Source organism: Lissotriton vulgaris, chromosome 1_1, assembly GCF_964263255.1.
Source record: "Lissotriton vulgaris chromosome 1_1, aLisVul1.2, whole genome shotgun sequence".
Classification (NCBI taxonomy): Eukaryota; Metazoa; Chordata; class Amphibia; order Caudata; family Salamandridae; genus Lissotriton; species Lissotriton vulgaris.
In genome coordinates, this window is record NC_141685.1 from 1,561,128,774 (window position 1) to 1,561,150,626 (window position 21,853).

Genomic DNA, 21,853 nt, shown 5'->3' on the forward strand with positions numbered 1-21,853 from the left:
TCTCTGCACTCCCTAGTCACTCTGCACTCCCTAGTCACTCCCTAGCACTCCCTAGTCACTCTGCACTCCCTAGTCACTCTGCACTCCCTAGCACTCCCTAGTCACTCTGCACTCCCTAGCAGTCACTCTTCAGTCACTCTGCAGTCCCTAGCACTCTGCAGTCACTCTGCACTCCCTAGCACTCCCTAGCACTCTGCAGTCACTCTGCACTCCCTAGTCACTCTGCACTCCCTAGTCACTCTGCACTCCCTAGCACTCCCTAGCAGTCACTCTTCAGTCACTCTGCAGTCCCTAGCACTCTGCAGTCACTCTGCACTCCCTAGCACTCCCTAGCACTCTGCAGTCACTCTCCACTCCCTAGTCACTCTGCACTCCCTAGTCACTCTGCACTCCCTAGTCACTCTGCACTCCCTAGCACACCTTAGCACTCCCTAGCACTCCCTAGTCACTCTGCACTCCCTAGTCACTCTGCACTCCCTAGTCACTCTGCCCTCCCTAGCACACCTTAGCACTCCCTGGCACTCCCTAGTCACTCTGCACTCCCTAGTCACTCTGCACTCCCTAGTCACTCTGCACTCCCTAGTCACTCCCTAGCACTCCCTAGTCACTCTGCACTCCCTAGTCACTCTGCACTCCCTAGTCACTCTGCACTCCCTAGCACTCCCTAGTCACTCTGCACTCCCTAGTCACTCTGCACTCCCTAGTCACTCTGCACTCCCTAGTCACTCCCTAGTCACTCTGCACTCCCTAGTCACTCTGCACTCCCTAGTCACTCTGCACTCCCTAGCACACCTTAGCACTCCCTAGCATTCCTGAGTCACTCTGCACTCCCTAGCACTCCCTAGTCACTCTGCACTCCCTAGCACTCCCTAGCAGTCACTCTTCAGTCACTCTGCAGTCCCTAGCACTCTGCAGTCACTCTGCACTCCCTAGCACTCCCTAGCACTCTGCAGTCACTCTCCACTCCCTAGTCACTCTGCACTCCCTAGTCACTCTGCACTCCCTAGTCACTCTGCACTCCCTAGTCACTCTGCACTCCCTAGCACACCTTAGCACTCCCTAGCACTCCCTATTCACTCTGCACTCCCTAGTCACTCTGCACTCCCTAGTCACTCTGCACTCCCTAGCACACCTTAGCACTCCCTAGCACTCCCTAGTCACTCTGCACTCCCTAGTCACTCTGCACTCCCTAGTCACTCTGCACTCCCTAGTCACTCCCTAGCACTCCCTAGTCACTCTGCACTCCCTAGTCACTCTGCACTCCCTAGTCACTCTGCACTCCCTAGCACTCCCTAGTCACTCTGCACTCCCTAGCACTCCCTAGCAGTCACTCTTCAGTCACTCTGCAGTCCCTAGCACTCTGCAGTCACTCTGCACTCCCTAGCACTCCCTAGCACTCTGCAGTCACTCTGCACTCCCTAGTCACTCTGCACTCCCTAGTCACTCTGCACTCCCTAGCACACCTTAGCACTCCCTAGCACTCCCTAGTCACTCTGCACTCCCTAGTCTCTCTGCACTCCCTAGTCACTCTGCACTCCCTAGTCACTCCCTAGCACTCCCTAGTCACTCTGCACTCCCTAGTCACTCTGCACTCCCTAGCACTCCCTAGTCACTCTGCACTCCCTAGCAGTCACTCTTCAGTCACTCTGCAGTCCCTAGCACTCTGCAGTCACTCTGCACTCCCTAGCACTCCCTAGCACTCTGCAGTCACTCTGCACTCCCTAGTCACTCTGCACTCCCTAGTCACTCTGCACTCCCTAGCACACCTTAGCACTCCCTAGCACTCCCTAGTCACTCTGCACTCCCTAGTCACTCTGCACTCCCTAGTCACTCTGCACTCCCTAGCACACCTTAGCACTCCCTGGCACTCCCTAGTCACTCTGCACTCCCTAGTCACTCTGCACTCCCTATTCACTCTGCACTCCCTAGTCACTCCCTAGTCACTCTGCACTCCCTAGTCACTCTGCACTCCCTAGCACTCCCTAGCCACTCTGCACTCACTAGTCACTCTGCAGTCACTCTGTCCTCCCTAGCACTCCCTAGTCACTCTGCACTCCCTAGCACTCCCTAGTCACTCTGCACTCCCTAGTACTCCCTAGTCACTCTGCACTCCCTAGCACTCCCTAGCTCCCCCTAGCACTCTGCAGTCACTCTGCACTCCCTAGCACTCCCTAGTCACTCTGTACTCCCTAGCACTCCCTAGTTATCCTGTGAGTTTCAGCCCTTCCAATGAACAATGGACCAGGAAAGGCAGGGTGAGGGTAAAAAAAACAGAGCTTGCTATGACAAACACTTGGCAGAGGTGAATGTGTTCCAGAGGGATGCTTGGCACCTTTCTCCAATCTACACAAAGTATCTTACGGTCTCCTACTTCCACAAAACCAGTCCTTACCACTCCTTTTTTAGTTATATAGCATAGCCATGCTAGCTTTGCCTTTAAGAGGTCAACATCAATAGTTATGGCACTTGTCACTGTTGGGGCTTTTTTTTGCTCAATCTTGTGGTGTATTGTAAGAACTGCCTCATTTGCAATAAGCAGCTATTCCTGATCCACATTTTTAGGGCGATTCCTCTCTGGTTGTGAAAGACTTATTGTGGGATTACAAGGAGCATAGAAGGACTTGCAGCCCACCCATTAATTTCCATTGGTCAGCTTTACTGTCACTCTTGTTTACTTGCTTCCGTTTGAATGGCTTGCCTTGCCCATCTTATGTCTATCACTCCCCTGGAACATATGCAATTTACTTTTACCCTTCCACTTCTACTTTTAGGCAATTTCTTTCTTCTTTTTTCTCAAGCCCTCCAAAAGAATGCATGTGTTTTCAAGCGGTCTCCCTAGTGTGCTTCTCTTCCCCTGTCATGCTCGATGTTGCTCTTTCAATCCCAATTGCTTCTCTCCCTCATCCTTTTGTGATGCACTCACAATTGTGCTCTTCTCCTCCCTTGAATGAATGAATGAAAACAATATTTAATAAAGCGCACTGCTGCCAAGCGGCTTCCTGGCGCTGGGGGACCTGGGTCAGAACTCACGGAGGGGGACACAGGGGACCTAAGAAGGGAAAGCCAAAGAAAAAAGAAAAGTTTTTAAGGCTTTACGGAAATGGCTGAAAATAGGAATGGAGCGAAGATGAAGTGGGAGACTATTCCAGAACTGGGGGGCCAAGACGGAAAGACGAGTGCCCCCGGATCTGGATTTGCGGAAGCGGGGAATGTGAAGAAGGGAGAGAGAGGAAGAGCGGAGAGTGCGACTGGGAACATAGGAAGAAATGAGGGAAGTGATGTAGGCAGGGGCAGAGCGGGAGTGGGCGCGAAAGGCAAAGCAAGCAAGTTTGAAAAGGGATCTGAAGCGGATAGGGAGCCAGTGAAGGGATTTCAGAGCCGGGGTAATGTGAGAGGATTTGGGGAGGGAGAGAATGAGACGGGCAGCCTGGTTTTGAATGGCCTGTAAACGTCGGGATTCGTGGGAGGGGATACCCACGTACAGGCCATTGCCATAGTCGAGGCGTGAGATGACTAAAGCCAAGACTATGGTTTTAAGCGCGTCGATGGTGAAAAAGCGAGATATTTTCCGAATAAGACGGAGGGAGAGGAAACATGAAGACACAACAGAGCTGATCTGGCTGTGCATGGTTAAGTCAGAGCTGACTTTAATGCCAAGGGTGCGGACAGAGGGAGAAGGCGTGGGGGGGGGGCCAAAGGAGGGGGGCCAATGTGCAGGGGACCAAGGGTTAGAAGGACCACCCGTGAGGACAAGTTCCGTCTTATCGGGGTTGAGCTTAAGATGGTTGGCGCTCATCCACTCCGAGATAAAGATAAGGGTGGAACTGAACTTGGGAATAGAATCAGGAGAGGAAGATAGATCAAAGACAAGCTGGAGGTCATCTGCGTAATTATTATACAGAGACCCCCAGCTTGAGAAGAGAAGAAACAAGGGGACAGATATACAGATTAAAGAGGAGAGGGGAAAGAGAAGAGCCCTGAGGAACACCACAAGTGACCGAACAGGAAGGGGCAGAGAAACCAGAGAGATGAACAGCCTGATGCCTATCCTGAAGAAAGGATGCTAGCCAGGAGAGGGCCGCGCCCCGAATGCCCGCTGCGCAGACACGGTCGAGAAGAATGGAATGGTCGACCGTGTCAAACGCAGCGGACAAGTCGAGAAGCACCAAGGCTTGGGGAAGGTTAACATCTGCCTTGCCCTTGAGTTCATCCAAGACCGCTATAACCACCGCTTCTGTAGAATGGCCAGGGCGGAAGCCCGCCTGGTGGGAAGCTAAAAGGCCATTGTCCTCGATGTATGAGGAGAGGCAGGAGGTGACGTGGGTCTCTAGGATCTTACCCAGGTAGGGAAGAAGGGAAATGGGACGGAAATTAGCGGGGAGGGAAGGATCTAGACCAGGTTTTTTTAGAATAGGGAGGACAACAGCAGATTTGAAGGAAGAGGGGACAGCACCGGAGGCCAGTGAGGAGTTAAGAAAAGAGAGGGGAGGACCAGGACAATTAGTGAAGAGGATTTTGAGGATCCGTGCAGGAACACCGTCCAAAGGAGAGCCAGATTTAACTTTAGATAGGTAGTTGTGAAACAAGTCAAGGGAGATGGGGGGGAAAGTGTCGAGGGAAGAGGAAGGGGGAGTGGCAGGGCTGGTGAGGGTAGGCTGAGGCACAGTATGAATGTCAGCTTTAATTTTCGCAATCTTGTCGATAAAAAAGTTATTAAGTGACAGACAGAGGGGTTGGGAGGGAACCAGGCTGGGGGTGGAGCGATCAGAAGTGGCAAGATTGCGAACCAAAGAGAAGATTTCACGAGGTTTATTCACGGAGAGCGATACTCTCTCCGTGAAGTAAGAGGTTTTGGCATTAAGGACTGCTTTTTTGTAGTTGGTAAGGAGTTGTCTGTACTGAACTCGCAGAGGAGGGGAATACTGACGTCTCCAAAGGCGTTCCGCCCGCCTGAGATCAAGTTTTAGTGCCTTGAGCTCAGTGGAGAACCATTTGTGCGCGTCGTATGGACGAACCGCTTTGATCTTTTTAAGCGGGGCCACACGGTCACACGAAGCAGCAAGCCATGTACTTATGGCTTTGGCCTGAGATTCAAGGGGGAGACAAGTAAGATCAGGAGCAGAGGATACCAAAGAGAGTGAAAGGGAATCAAGATCGGTTTGGTTCCAGTTGCGGGCTAGAAGGTTTTTAGGGGGAGAGGGTTTGACAACCATACCTAAGTGAACAGAAAAAGAGATAATAGAGTGATCAGACCAGACACAGGGAGAGATGGAGGGAGGTAAAGCAAGGGGACAAGACGACCAGATTTGGTCAAGTATATGACCATGCACGTGGGTCGGGGGTGTGACATAAGAGGTGAGGTTCAGACATTGAAGAGTGACAGAGAAGTCTTTTGAAGAAAGGTCTTCCTTAGGGTCTCCTGGCCAGAAGTTAAAGTCACCAAGAAGGAGCAAAGAGGAGTTGTTGACCACAAGGGTGGCCAGCAACTCCTGGATGGAGGCTACAAAGGAAGGCATCGATTGAGGGGGGCGATAGACAAGAACCACAGCGAGGGGGGAAGGAAGGTTGAGGGAACGGGCCACCAGGTAGTCCACGTTAGGAATGGGGGGGTGGGGAAGGAGCTGAAATTTAAATGGCGACCGGACAATCATCGCCACCCCCCCGCCAGCCTTGCCATCCGGGCGGTCAGCTCGGAGAGCATAGTAGGTGTCAGGGAGGATGGCTAGCAGATCAGGGAGAGAATCGGAAGTGAACCAGGTTTCGGTCAAAAATAAAAAGTCTGGAAAATCAGTGGTTAAAAGATTAAAAAGCGCTGTCTGGTGTTTAACTGCGGACCGGGTGTTGAGTAGGTAGGCAGAGGCAACCGTAGGGGCCAGAGGGGAACGAGTAACCGGAGGGGAAATAGGGGGGAGAGGAAGGGAATCGGAAGAAACAAGAGTCGGGCGAAGTAAAGGAGAAGAGAGAATACCAAGTGATTGTAGGTGATGAAGGGGGAGAGGGGCAGGAGAGGGAAAGGCAGATAGTGCAGTAAGTTGGGCAGCAGTGTAAACCAGGCGAGAGGCAGAGTGGGTGGCCCCTGGTCCCGGCCCGTCGCGGACGGGCGCAGACGGGCTTAACTTAGGCGCAACTTCGGCGCGCCTTCGTCGCGCCCGCTGCGCCCGCCCGCTGCGCCGCCGGAAGACAGGAACAGTTATGTGGGGACGACACATGAAGAGGGAGGGTCAAGGGGGCGTGGCAGGGGGGAGGAGCCAAAAGCGCTGCAGCGCCGAGGACAGACCCGCCCAAGATGGTGGAGCCGCCCGTCCCCTCCGAGAGTCAGGCGAGGAGGGGGCGATCAGCGGCGGCGGTCTGGTCTCTGGTCGCGTGCAGGGAAGGGGCAGCCAGGAAGGATCCAAGCGCCGGGATCGAGGCGCAGTGCAGGTGAGTGAGCAAGTGATTTAAAAAAGCAAAGCAAAGTTGCTTAGAAAGTCTCGTTGCTCCCGGAGTCGCCTCGGGAGATCACAGCAGGTCGGAGAGCCCAGGTGAGTGAGCTCCTTAAGAGCTAAGCCAGGGGGGAGGAGCCAAAAGCACTGCAGCGCCGAGGACAGACCCGCCCAAGATGGTGGAGCCGCCCGTCCCCTCCGAGAGTCAGGCGAGGAGGGGGCGATCAGCGGCGGCGGTCTGGTCTCTGGTCGCGTGCAGGGAAGGGGCAGCCAGGAAGGATCCAAGCGCCGGGATCGAGGCGCAGTGCAGGTGAGTGAGCAAGTGATTTAAAAAAGCAAAGCAAAGTTGCTTAGAAAGTCTCGTTGCTCCCGGAGTCGCCTCGGGAGATCACAGCAGGTCGGAGAGCCCAGGTGAGTGAGCTCCTTAAGAGCTAAGCCAGGGGGGAGGAGCCAAAAGCGCTGCAGCGCAGAGGACAGACCCGCCCAAGATGGTGGAGCCGCCCGTCCCCTCCGAGAGTCAGGCGAGGAGGGGGCGATCAGCGGCGGCGGTCTGGTCTCTGGTCGCGTGCAGGGAAGGGGCAGCCAGGAAGGATCCAAGCGCCGGGATCGAGGCGCAGTGCAGGTGAGTGAGCAAGTGATTTAAAAAAGCAAAGCAAAGTTGCTTAGAAAGTCTCGTTGCTCCCGGAGTCGCCTCGGGAGATCACAGCAGGTCGGAGAGCCCAGGTGAGTGAGCTCCTTAAGAGCTAAGTCAGGGGGGAGGAGCCAAAAGCGCTGCAGCGCCGAGGACAGACCCGCCCAAGATGGTGGAGCCGCCCGTCCCCTCCGAGAGTCAGGCGAGGAGGGGGCGATCAGCGGCGGCGGTCTGGTCTCTGGTCGCGTGCAGGGAAGGGGCAGCCAGGAAGGATCCAAGCGCCGGGATCGAGGCGCAGTGCAGGGGAGTGAGCAAGTGATTTAAAAAAGCAAAGCAAAGTTGCTTAGAAAGTCTCGTTGCTCCCGGAGTCGCCTCGGGAGATCACAGCAGGTCCCTTGTTGCTTTTCAGCCGTGTGCTTCTCTCCCCATCTCGCTGTTCCTCTCTCGCATGTTTGCTTTCCTCCTTCCCTTACCCATGCCCTCCCTGTTCCAACTCGGATTGCAAAATAAAAGTATTAAAAAAATGTTCCTGAGTCATTTTGTAGGTGTGCAAATGCATGGTGCACCTACATTCAAAATGACGGAGCCGTCATAGGAATTTTATTATTAATATTCTTTAGCTATGCTGCACTGTAGAGCCGGGCTAAAAGCCATTGGCAATAACAAATAAGTCACAAAATGCAAGACCTGTTGGCTTTGCCATTAAATCGGTAATACCGAGCACAAATCTGGAGTGGATGGGATACTTAACGCATGGACTAGGGAAACTTGAGGGCTTTGCGGAAAACCGTGGGACAGCGAGCAGATGCGAGCAGTAAAGTGTGTATGAACTTTGGGAGGGGGAAGGGGCAACTATTCAGAGACCATCTCCACATTCTGAAGTGAAGCCCTCACAAATAAAGGAACATTTTTTTTCAAATTCATGGGGTAGAAAGAGGTTTAAGTCTCGCCCTATGAAACGTAAGCGCTTTGCCCGACCCGTATGGACTCCTTAAACCAGACATTTCTCTATAAATTAAAGCTTTTTGCTTGCCAGAATTTGTTGGCACACATACAAAAACAAAACACACGTTTCAGAATGCAAACGTTGATATCTACAACATAAACGTTTTGATGATGGGGCTACTGGGTAAACAGTTCACCTTTGCTTAACACGACAAGATACCCCACCCTCTGGTCTCAAACATTCTGCTCAATTGAGATAAGAGACACTGCCCTACCAAGATTCGAAGTATACAAAAGACAGTTGATCTGGCTGCTCCCTCCTCCCCTCACCCACCTCCTCTTACCTGTGTCCGGCTGGTGCTCCAAAGAAACAAAGGGGCCTCCGTTGCCTGGAAACAGAGCCTAGAATGTCCAGTACTTAACCGAGGCGCTGCCCCGCCCCTGACATTGTGAGCCAACATAATTGCTGGCCCAGCTGTTATGCCGCCCCCCATTCTGTTTGCACCTTCCCCCACCTGTAATGTGATCAGGAGAGGCAGGGGGCCCTGTAGTGAGCTGTGAATGTGTGCCTTTCACGGGGGCGCGATCAGGTGAGGCAGGGGGCCCTGTAGTGAGCTGTGAATGTGTGCCTTTCACGGGGGCGCGATCAGGTGAGGCAGGGGGCCCTGTAGTGAGCTGTGAACGTGTGACCTTTCACGGGGCCGCGAGGCCCCCTGTGTTTTGCCGAGCGCGAGGCCCTGGGCGGCTGCCCACACTGCCCATGCCTAGCGCCGGCCCTGTAGCTAACCATTTAGTAGTATCGGGGGCCGTAGGAGATTTCCTTTGCATTGCGATCTGTCGTTTAAAGAGAATGAAAGGCAGGTTATGAATCTAAGCAGATGTTTGTCCCCTTCGACTTTGGGGCAAAGGAGGCAGGATTCAGGTGTGGGTGCCAATGTATGACCTGTTAAGTCCACTGTAGTCATTTTGATTTCCACCCCTGCCAGGGTCTAGGTGGACATTTCCAAACCATGTGATATAACCCGGCCTTTGTAAGCTGACATCTCGGGCATGCGGGTGTGGATGCAGGGTAATTACAGAGGAATAAGGAATGAATGGGGCCGTCCATGCACACACCGATGCCAGCACACCCTCGCCCGTCAGCATCAGGCTCTAACTCTGCTGAGGACTGTCAGCCAAGTGTAAATACTCAGACCACCAAGCCTAGAGTGGGCAGATGTCCATTTACTCCCTGAAGCAACATCCAGCCAGCAAAGCCGACATTGCAGTTGTGCCACCACATAATATAATTTAAAATTAGGTGTGCCCATATTCTCCTCGAGAAGGGGACACTGTGCTATAGCTAGAGTCACCCATCGGCGACCCGCCCCACAAATCAAAGCTAACAGGAATCCGTTGAGTACTTGAAAAACCGTTTAGTGAACACTACAGGTAACACATCAAATAGATATAGCAGTCTGGGAACCACTAGATTCTTAGCTATTGCCGTAGCGGAGACGGGAGGGCTCCACGTGCCAATCATACAGCTTGGTCCACATTACCCTCCCTGAAGACCTGATCAGCGTGGTATATTTGTACACCTAGATATGTAAGGGTGCCTTAGCACCATGTGAGTCAGTGTTCAGGACAGATGGCTCTGTGAGGTTCTGGGTCAGAGGGAAATGGAGAGGGAAGAGGCAATACTTGGGCCAGTTGACTTTGAGCCCGGAGACAGCCCCAAAGTGGTCTAGTAAACGCAAAAGGCCTGGCAGAGAGGCCTTAACAAAGATAAACTAATGCCTCATCCACATATAGGGCTATGCTATGATGAGTGTCAAGTTTTTGAATCCCACAGTCACGCTCCCACAGCCCCAGGCGGCGGGCCCGCGGTTTCATGGCGTTCACCAAGAGTAATCGTAACAGCGGGCATCCCTTTCTAGTGCCTCTCAGGATGGAGAAGCTGTCCGATATCAATTGACCCATGCACACTCCGGCTGCTAGGTTTGAGTACAAGGTGCGAATTCATGCCTTAAACCCCGCCGGAACGCTGTATGTTGCAGCGTTGTCAGAAGGAATTCCCAGCTCAGGGTATCTAAAGCTTTCTGGATGTCAAAAGACACCGCAGTCCTGTCATATGCTTCCGGGGAGGGTGTTGTGTATAATTCATAAGAGCAAATGTATATTGAGGAATGTACTACCTCCTGGTTTAAATAAAAATTGATTGTTGTGGACTAAAGTACAGATAGATGGGACAGCCTGTTTACGAGCACCTTTCCTAGGATCTTGCAGTCTATATTCAGGAGGTTGAAGGAAGAAGAGGAGGACACCAACTGACTTGGCCCCAGCCCTAATGGCCTGTCCCGACCTCGACCTTCTCCCGCAGAATCCCAGTGTGTTCTGCAGCCAGCAGCCACCCAGGACCAGGAGGACCTGCCCTTCCTTCCCCAACTAAACTTTGTCTCCTGTGAGCATCAGATTTGCTCACCAAACAGACTATGGCCAAATCCACGAGTGTGCACCACTCTGCACCCGCTGCCCACGGCCCGAGTTTGAATGGCCCAACACCACGAGGCGGTCTCCCGGGCAATCCTGACCTGGGATCTGGTGATCCCTGACCTACCTTGAGTCTCTGGCAGACACCTGCAGACCCTTTCTAGAGGATCCCTCCGACCAGAGCCAGTAAGAAAAACCAGACGCCAAAAGATACCCACAGCCTAGGGTGGCCCAATCGACGGTGTATTGGCCTCCCATAAATTCCCAACTTACCTCTCCAACTGGTGGTCGCCTCCACAAGATCTTTGTCCACAAGTTGTTGCAATCAGAGAATCCCCTTTGAAAACACCCCCTGTGCCACTGTGGGTGTACTTTGGGTGCTAAATCAGATCCCCCTTTGCCCTGAGCTTATGTCCAGGAGCTTTGCTCCCACAACCTTGTGGGCTGCTCATGAGCAGCCACCAACCGGAGGCCCCCTATCCCCCATTGGATAACATTGGGCCTCAGCATTCTGCTCCCGACCGCCTTAGTGTCGCTGAGGGTGCTTTGAGAGTGCATCCATGACCCTGGGGGGGACCCTTGTTATTATTATTATTATTATTATTATTAAAGGGGTTTGTAAAGCGCCTGGTGACGCCTCCCGGCGTGTCCCCGCGCTGTGGAGAGAGAGTCAAGGGAGGAGAAAGGGGAGGGGGAATCTAAAGGGCGAACAGATGTGTTTTCAGCAGTTTTCTGAAGGAGGACTCATTATTAGCTAGTCTAATGTTGATGGGAAGGGTGTTCCATTTGTTGGCTGCTAGAGAACGGAAAGAGCGACCTCCCATTCTAGCTTTTTTTGTGCGCGGAGTCTTGAGCAAACCCATTCCCTTGGAACGAAGGGATCTGTTGGGCTCGTAGGGCATGGCTAGATCGGACAGATAGGATGGAGCTTTCTGAGAGATAATCCTATAGCACCAGAGAAGTGCCTTGAATAGGATTCTCTTCCTGATTGGCAACCAGTGGAGGATAGCCAAGGTGGGTTTAGAGGGTGCTCTTCTGGGAAGTCTTAGCACTAATCGTGCAACTGAGTTTTGTAAGACCTGCAGTCTTCTGATGTTCTTTTCGGAGGTACCCAGCAGAAGCACATTGCCGTAGTCTATACGGGAGGTTATAAGTGCCTGAGTCATGGTACGCCTGGAGTCTAGAGGGAGAAGATCCAGGGTACGATTGAGAGTTCTCATGACTCCAAAGCACTTTCCTACAGTTTTCTTAACATGGCTATCATACGAGAGTTTGTTGTCAATCCAGACGCCTAAGTTCTTAGCTTCCCGACTGGGAGTGGGTAGAGGTCCCAGACAGGGAGGCCACCAGTCTTTGGTCCAGTTAGTGTCCTTACCTCCTATTATGAGTACCTCAGTTTTTGTACCATTTAGTTTGAGGCAGTGCTTAGTCATCCAATCTGCTATATTGCTCATGTAGGATTTGAAGTTGTCAGCATCAGAGGTGGGGGCTTGGGACACGGAGATCAACAGTTGAGTATCGTCGGCGTAAGAGACAAGCTCTACGCCGTACGATTGGACCACCTCTGCCAACGGCGCCATATAGAGGTTGAACAGGGTGGGACTCAGGGCAGAGCCCTGAGGTACCCCCTGTTCTAATACCATGCTGTCCGAGAGAAAGTTTCCTCTCTGAACCTGAAAGCTCCTGTTGGTGAGAAAGGCTTTCAGCCACCCCAGAGCCTCTTTGGTGACCCCCGCTTTGTTTAGACACTGTAGCAAGATGGAGTGTGCTACAGTGTCAAACGCGGCACTGAGGTCCAGCATGATGAGTGCCATGATCTTACCCTCATCGGCTCCTTCCCGCAGGGTTTCGGTCGCTCTCAGGAGCGCTGTCTCTGTGGAGTAGCTCGATCTAAAGCCCGACTGCGAGCTGTGAAAGGCATTTTGAGATTCATGGTGGGCCATGAGTTGGATGTTGGCTACTTTCTCGGCAAGTTTTGCTAAATAGGGTAGCAAGGAGATGGGGCGAAGGTTCTCCAGGATGTCCTGGCTCACATTAGGTTTTTTCTTGATGGGGAGTACAATTGCTTTCTTCCATTCTACAGGCAGACAGGCAGTGTCAAAAGAGACTTGGAGCATATGTCTAAAGTAGGGCTCTAAGACCGAGAGGCTAGCTGCTAAAACTTTAGGGGAGCGGGATCTCGGGGAGAGCCAGATTTAATACTTTTACAAGTCTTCATGAGGATATCGGAGGGAGGAACAGTAAAAGCACAAAGGCAAGATTTTGTAAGGGTGGTATCTTCCCTCTCAACAAAGTCAATGCCAGATTTTATATTACTGGAGAAATTGGCATAGATGTCCGTGATCTTGCCGGAAAAATACTTCGCAATTTTATTGCAAGTATCTACTGAATCATTGTGGGATGTAGGATTCGTGGTTATTATAGAAATTTCCTTGAAGATCTGAAAGAGCTCTTTCGAGGAGTTTTCAGCTTCCAGGATACGGTTATTGTAGTGGGATGCTTTAGACACTCGAATCTTTTTGTTATATTCTTTTTGCGCCGTTTTATATAGGGTTTTGATTTTAGGGCAGAAGTTATTGCGCCATTCCCTTTCGAGCTTTTTACAAGCAGTTTTAGCTAGCTGAAGCTCCTGTGTGAACCACGGGGCAGTTTTTTTAGTCCTCTTAGAGTTGGTTAAGGTGCGAATAGGGGCAGTGATATCTAGAGCATTAGTGATGCAATTCTGTAGATGTTTATATGCTGTCTCACAGTCAGATCCTCTAGGAGGTCCCGCATTTTCAAGGATTTTTATAAAGGTGTCTAGAGAGAAATTTTTCCATTTCCTACGTTGATATCGTTGTGAGCTATCTTTGTTGTGTTCAGTTTCATCTAGTTGAATTTGCATGGGGATAACAAAGTGATCAGACCAGGGTACTGGCTGGGGAGATGAGATCTGAACTCCCGTCCAATTCCCAAATATAGGGTCCAATAAATGTCCCAGTTGGTGTGACGGGTCGTTGTTCTTTAGCTCTAGTTGTAGGGAGAGTAGTTCAGATTTAATGTCTGCCGCCTCTTTATCAAGGGGATCGTCAAAATGGACATTTAAATCCCCCAATACTAGCACTCTGGTTTTTCTAAGTGCTAGATGGGTTATGGCCTCCATAAGGCTGGAAGTAAAGTCATAGAGCCTTCCAGGGGGACGGTACAAAAGGATGTCTGAAAGAGAGTGCTTGGGCCCTGTGATGATGGTAAAAGAGCCGGCTTCACTGTGATCAATCGTAATGGGAGAGAGGGAGCATTCTAAAGGGGCTTTGGTAACAATAGCAATACCCCCACCTCTGCCATCCTTTCTATCAAGTCTGGAGAGGGAATAACCGGGTGGTAGGGCCTGTATTATATCGGGATCAGAGTACTCGTCCAACCACGTCTCAGTGAGAAACAAGATGTTGATATTCTCATCCTCAAGTAGATGGAAAATTTGAGTGCAGTGTTTTCGAAGGGATCTGCAATTAAGCAGTGCAGCTTTTAGTATCCCTACCGTACTTATTTTAGTAATAGTATTCTCAGGAGTAAAACTCCCAGAAACCCAACTCCCAAAACCAAGTACTTACTTGTAAACTGATAACTTCATTTCCTCCCATAGAATTGTATTGACTGCTTTTCTGAGAAAAAATGTTCCAAGTGTGGAGTTGGGAAATTGTATCAAAACATAAGGAACTGTATATTTACCCAAACTGATGTACTCACCTTTTATCTAGGAAATGTACCAGTGTGATATCTAGGCATATCACATTGAGTAGAAAAAGTTTCTTAAAAAGTAATCTAAAAAAGTAACTGCAAAGTAACTGAAAAGTAATTTACACTGTGTATGCACAAGTGACTTACCTGTAACTAAATCAAGTGCATTCAACTGCATTATTCTTTCAAAGTAATATTACACTTGTACCAGACCTGGCTTGGTTCTAGAAATAAAATGCAACAAAATAATATTTTTATGCAAAACAAATTGGTCAGAGTTCAGTCTTTGAGTGTGTGAAATAATTTCTTGCCTGAGTGTGTACAATAAATGCATAACACTACCTTCTGATAAAGCCGTACTGCTTGCCCACACTAACATAAATAGAGAGTAAGGTATTATCTACTTTAACCTCTGCCTAGATTTGGGGATCTACTGGACTCTGTGCACACTATACCTTACTTTGGTACAGTATATACAGAGCCAGCTTCCTACAGGCGGAGAATGTGGAATAATACTCAATGGGCAGCCCATCTGTGCCCGGAGTCTTACTCCGAGCTATTTGACGTACATCCGTCCTGACAACCTCTAAATGGGTTCTTCCATGTCTGCTTGTTGAAGCGGGGGCAATCGGGGTACTAGAAGTCCAGCCATCAAACCATGAATTAAATGGGGTGGGGGCATCTACAGCAATGTTCAGAGTGCGGTAGTAGTCGCGGAACACGTCTTGATAACCTGTGAAGTAGCCAACGAGCCAGCATTCTGTCTGATAGCTCCAACTGGAGTGTGAGGCAGGTTTTCCTTGACCAGACAAGCCAGTAATCTGCCCGATCGGTCAACATGTGTAGTGTAGTCGGTTGGTGCTTGTAATCATGTCTACCCAATCTTGTCTCCACCTCCCTATATTAAGTGCGTAAGCACCGGAGATGCTCAATCCCTGTCTCCCTGACAGCTACTGCATTCTCCTGGAGACATAGTTCTCTTTCTGTAGTCAATACTTCGTCCTGTAATGCTCGTCTGACCCCCCAGCCATGCAATGTGCCTGTACCAGTACTTTATGTGCATTCCATTCCGTAGCTCTGAGTCGGGTGGAACCCTTATTCTGGGTGAAATATTGAGTAGTGCCTCAGTTTGCAGGTGCCAAGAAGGGATTTGCGCGCATGGTCGTTCCCACTGCAAGACCACTTGCAGAGGACAGTGGTTCGAGGATGTGGGCTAGGTACTCCAACCGGGTGATCAGTGGACCCAATTGGACAGTGCAGAGAATCAAGGCAAGCCTGGTGTGGAGATTGTGAACCAGGGAATTGAAAGAATATTCACAGTCCAAGGGATAACCCAGCCGCCATTCTCTGCACCAGAAAATTACGGAAGTGCTGCATCGTCTGAGCACCCACCGTGCCTTCCAGGGGGTTAGAAGATCGGTCCAATCAATCAATAAATAAATCAGGTTTTGTAAAGCACGGCTACTCACCCAGAGGGTCTTAAGGCCCAGACCATATCCGGCACCCAACTAAAATCCCCACCCCAAAGACCCAAGATCGCAGGGTCACAGAAGAGCGCAGGTGTGAGCATATAAAAAAAAGTCTGTTCGATTGGAGTTTGGTGCATAAATCTCCATCAGTGTCAACTGTGTCCCATCTAGGTGGCCCTCCAGCACCACGTGTATGCCCCACGCATCAACGTTATGATGATTTACAACATATAGAATCCCAGGTGCGATCCATATGAGCACCCTACGTGCCGAGGTGGATGTACCATAGACCTGCCCCCTCCATTTAGTCCGGACCTTCTGGAACTCTGTGAGGTGTGTTTCCGGTAGCAGAGATATGTGGATGTGCCCACATTTAAGGTATGTGTGGATTTGGTAGCATTTTGCTGGGGTCGCCATGCCCCCCACATTACACTTCACTACAATATACTGTGGGGTTAAGAGTGTCAGTAGCATCCCTACAGTGTAACCCTGTGGTGTATATACCTGATGTCGGATAGTGTGTTAAAAAAGTGTGCATCGCATAATTGCAATTGCTCACAAGCAGATAATGCAGTACTTCCCCATCCTGAATACCCCCTTTGTATGTTATATGTGCACAGTGGCTTACTATAGACAAAGTTAAAATAACAAACAGAACACCACAACCACATATTCCACAGGCCAGTTGGCATCCAATTCCCCTGTCAAACGTCCTTGAACAGAAATCATAATGCAAACAAGGTGTAAAACAAGCAAAACACGTCCACTTTGGAGTCTCTTTGTGGAGCGTGATAGTGCTAATGTCCGCCAACCCCACAGATAGGTTGCAGCACGGAGGAAGCAGCATCCATTCCTCCCTGGTTTTACAGCTTACCTTCAGTAAGAGCAGGCACAACAGCCACAAAGAGGCATCAGTTGGTTTAGGCTGGAGCCAACGATACCTGTGTTATAAGTTGTCTGCAGACCGTGGGATGACTTGAGGGCCCTGGAATATGCCAGCCAACGAGGAGACAGAGCTACTGAGTTCAATCTGACTCCAATGGGCATTCATTGCATAGGTGAGCAAAGGAGTTCATGCTGTTTTGTGAAGCCTCTGACACGGCCCATGCCTGTTCTGCCATCACCTGATCCCTGGTTATCTTACGTTATCAGCACCGAAACCTAGGCACCAACAATTCCCCAGCATTCAGCTCCCCGGGTGAGTCCTGTACCAGTCCTTTAGAATGCAGCCAAGTCCATACAACCTTTGAGAAGGGGAAGATTGGGTCGACTATGCATCAATCACTCTGAGTTTTGCAGGGAAGAGGAACAAGTATTTAAGGTCCAATTCACAGAGGCAGTGTTTGAATTTGGAGTAGGAGCTACAAAGCCGCAACACTTCCATTGTTAAGTCAGGGTATGCCATGATTAAAGCATTGTCGTAGTGGCAGGGACCCTTAGCACAGAACTGATGAAGCAACTTGGCACCTTGTCTGCCAGCACCATCAGCATCGGTCAGGTTGCGAGGAATAGCTGTGCATTAGGGCCCTTCGAACGTTCAGGGAATCCCAGGAATCGGATGTTGTTGCGTCTAGTGTGTCCCTCAGCGTCTTCTGCTCTGCGGTGTAAACTGGCCTCCTCCTAGCCCATGGTCTTCAACTGCGCCTGCAGTTTCTGTACTGTAGCTCTCATCATGGTGAGGGCGGACTCCGTTTAAGCCACTCAATCAGCCAGTTTGCGGTGGTCAGACCTCAATAGATTCCCATCCAGTGCGATGGTATCAATCCGGGCCTCAAGAGAGGTTTTAGTGTCTGAAATGGCTTGCAGCACCTTATCAATTGGGTGGAGAGGGTGCCAAGAGTTGCCTCAAGGTAGTGCAGTCTCCAGGGTCTGATCCACAATAGCAGAGGGCATCGTCAGCTCATCAGTCCTGAGTGGCAATGGTGACCTTAAGCCTCACCATCACAATGGCCATATTGGGTGGCCCCAGATGCGACAGGAAGAGGGTAGTAGGAACAGGCAGCCACCAGACACCCACGGGGTAGACGGTCGCAAGTGTGTCAGGTGAGAGTAGGCAAAAATAGACCACGTGAGCGAACCAGAGTGCGTGCCATAGATATTAACAGATGCAGTTGAAGCCAAGAACTTCCCCATCCATGCAAGGACTCCCAAGTCCCCAGTTATGGATGGCAGTGTACAGAGCTCGGGCACAGTACCAAGCAACAAGAACCACAAATCTGGTGTTGCGGGTGGGGGGGTTTGAGGCACCATGAATAGTGTAAGCACTTGTGCTGAGAGTTTGGCATATAGTCCAGGGCTCTATAATGCAGCCAACTCACTATATGGGCACCCCCCTCCACTGTCAGGAGTCAGGAAATCAGAGGTCCCTGGTCCTGTGGTGCCTCCCTAGAAAGCAGGGGTTCGGTGCTAGGCAATGGCAGTGAGCTGTGGTCAATATGGAGACTGTAGCCTAATCATGGCAGGTTGGGAGAGACAGCCGCATCAATGACTGTCTTTTGCAGTGCCCCTGTGTGAACGTCCTGTATTATATGCTCCTGGGGGCCTCCGGGCGTGAAAAGCAAGAATTACGGTGTACACCACAAGAATAGGCTGTTGAAGGGTCTCCAAAGTAATTTGTGCAGGGCCACCCTGTCACCGCACCAGTCCCAGTTAAGCCCTGGCAGCACTGCAGTAGACATGCCCTCCACTGTTCGGAACAACATGGGAATCTCCCAGTGTTGGAGCCCAGGAAGCCAGGTGCACTGCAGGGAAAAAACAGGACTCGCTGGTTGATAGACCGTGACACACTGAAGCAAAGGGCTGAGAGGCTGAAGGCACCGGCAGCCCACCACACCTCCAGGTCACCAGGAGTACAGCTCAGTGGGGCATACGGCTCCGCTCACCCCTCACAGGTGCCGGTCAGCAGTCCATCACTTGTGCGGGCCGAGTGGACACCTCGGGGTCAATCCTTCCAAGCAGAGGCGCTCTGCGCGCTGAGCCTCAGATGTCAATCTCCTATAGCCACCGGGATGGTACGTATGACCCCTGCCCCATGCAGCGGCAGGGCCAAGACAAGCCATGGTGGTTGCAGGATGCCCGGTAGTCAAGGTGCCCCCTCTCAGCGCCTACTCAGGGTGGGCCACCATAGAACAGGTAGGCATCCACTGGGGGTATGGATTGACTCACTGCCAGGAGCCCTTGCAGCAAAGTTCAGGAGTGTACCCCCCAGCACGTCGTCGCCAATAGTCTCAGGTGCCTTGCCGGCCCAGTCACTGCAAAGCGAGGCATCACAAGCCCCGGGCAACAGAAAGTTGCCACACTTCCATTCGTATAGAAGGCAGACAGTCCTTCAGGGGAGGCACGGAGACAGTGAGAAAGAAGGGGAGCTCCTCCCAACCCCAAGCAGTAACGGGGTACTCAATATGGTCCCACCATGGCTCCAGTGCTGCGTCTCAGAAAGTCCTTGTGGTAAGCCTGCTGCTAGTCTACACAGCAGGTTCCACACTAGTCAGGACATGATTGCGCTGGTTCACCAGATGCAAAATCAGTGGCCCTAGATGGCGATATTAGGCTATAACATTTTCCTGAATTGGTTAATGAGTTTCGTTGTGTTGCGTTCATGACTTTTAGTTTATACTGATTGAATGTAACACATACTTCTCTTAGGAATTGCCTGCTGCTTGTGCCACTGCTACCGGGCTTGAGTTACCCCTCCTCCCAAATTAACGACCCATTTTCTGACAGCTATTATTAAGCTTAAAGCTGGGCAAAAAGAAGCTGAAAGCCAGGAAACTGTATACAGCAATACAAATATGATCAATCTACTCACATTCTGTCTAGGAATCAACTCTATTTGTAATTGACAATCAGCACATGATTCTGAAATTTCAGGGTAGGAGGTTGTTAGTAGCAGGGGTTAAGGAGTTACTTTTTGTCAAGTAGACCCGACTTACGTCAACTCTGCACAGCAGGGGCATGACCCACCAGCATTTCTTTTTGTTGTTTATGCGGTTGAGGGAGGCATTGATATTGAGTTTTATGAATCACTAAGCAATTCTAATTGTTTGCACTGCATCCACTAACTTGTGGAAGCGTTCTGGTTTTACCAGTATGCAGAGCATAAACATGCAAAAGTGCCTGGTGGTTTGGAACTGACAACTGCAATGTTTAATTCCAAGGTCCAACAAACATTTACAATGCAATGGTCTCGTCTTTGGTAAAGTTAGAGCTATTGGCATTGCTCATGACATTATTTTTGTTTATGTTTTTGTTTTTAAAACATAAAAAATAAATGGCATTGTCATTTACAATGCCAATAGCTTAATCTCTCGCAAATGTGAGACCTATTGCATTTGCACACACACATACACACAGAGCCACCCACACACACACAGAGCCACCCACACACAGAGGCACCCACACACACAGCCACCCACACACACAGCCACCCACACACACAGCCACCCACACACAGAGCCACACACACACACAGAGGCACACACAGAGCCACCCACACACAGAGCCCCGCACACATACACACACTGAGCCCCGCACACACACACAGAGACAGTCCTGATAATGGCTCTGGAAGTGATGCTTAAAGCCCATAGATTCGTACCTTGGCAGACGCTGGCTGTCCAGAGCGAAAAACAGAACCGTTATCCCAGTATGCAGGCACTGGGTGAACCTGGGTGTCCCCAGATATAGTCCAATCTACTCCCAGGTGGTGCGTCTCCTAGAGAAGATGCTGGGTGCACATGGATAACGGCCCGGGGGAGGCAATGCTGTCCCTCCACTGATAACGGCCTGGAAGTCCCGTTACACGTAGAATTCATCCCCTCGCTCCTTCCCATGCAGCCTCCGCTCCCGGCGCCTGGGTTCCGGGAGCAGCAGAGGACGCAGCGGCAGTGGCAGGCAGGGGACAGGGGTCCGCTCTCCAGAGCAGGGGGAGGCTGTTATAGCCTGCGCAGGAAGTTCCACAAACTCATAAGCGGCGGGACGATGCGGCGGGAGGTCCCTCTCTCGGCGGCCAGTGTCCGAGCTGCTCTCCTGGCGCCCGGCCTCCGCATGGCCACGGGGCTCCCGTAAAATGCTCGCACTGTCTGCTGCCTCCCGGGGCCGTCATTGCTGTCCTCCCCCAGCTGCAGCACAAAGAGCGGTGGAAGTGCAGGGAGCAGCCCCTTAAAAGCGCAGGAGGAGCAGAGGCGGCAGCAGCAGCAACACACATGGGCTGCGGACTGACAATACCATGCCCTTGTAGCAGCTTTATCGTAGCGCTAACCCTGCGCTGTGCCTGTTAGCACTGGTCCTATAGAACTGATCTCAGTGATGTCACTGCCCTTATACAACTGGCTATACATCACAGGCCCTAAGATAAGCAAGCCCTCTGTGGGGACTGCTCCTATTAAAATATAGGGGCAGTACCAGCTAATCAGCTTTATAATACACGTACTTGAACACGACCATGTTTCTCCGGGGTCAAACAGAAATGCTTTGGAGAAACGCCTCGTCATTTTCGGACTGGGGGCGTGCTTTTCTTTCTCTTCTCCTCCTATTGGCTGGAATGTAAAATTCCAGCCAATGGGAAGAGGAGAGAAAGAAACGAAAAAACACACCCCCGAATCGCAAAAAGACTGAGCTTAAATGGAAAGACGCCCGTCTTCTCCAATGGCTGGCCAGCATTTAGGAGGCCAGCCAATGGAGAAGAGAGGCGGGTTCAAGCCCCACTCTGAAAAACATAAGACTCGCCGGCGAGACTGCGCAAGCGCAGCCTACGCAGCCTGAGACCTAAAAAGGAATCTCTTGTCAGGCCCATTTGTATCACCTTCAGCTAGTCTGTGCTTTTTGCTAAAAAGCCAGGACTGGCAGAAGATGCTATACTTGACATGGGCCCACCTTGCAGCTATGAATTAATGCAGGTTTACAAACATTGCCTCCGACTTGGGTGTCAACCAGTAACCAGTAGCCTGCTGGAGTGGCAAGCCCTCCAGGGTTCACCCACACACTGCCTGGAGATTTCTATGTGAACGGTAGAGGAGGAAAATGGGCGTATGCTTACAAAAGGAAGGTCTAGATGTTTTTGAACTAGCATACAATTCTAATTGTTTAAAAAACATACCTTCTGAAAGAGATGGACTCCAATTCAAATCGATGAATTTGTGCTATTTTCAAATTCTGCATGCTATTAATGTCTTAACAAAATAAGGAGCTTAAGAATG

General features: G+C 50.9%; 1 protein-coding gene across 1 annotated transcript in view; it reads right to left on the reverse strand.

Annotated features, from left to right (window-relative positions):
• The window catches only part of LYZ (lysozyme), a 173,324-nt gene that overhangs the window by 62,818 nt on the left and 88,653 nt on the right, over positions 1-21,853 (reverse strand). The window lies entirely within an intron of this gene.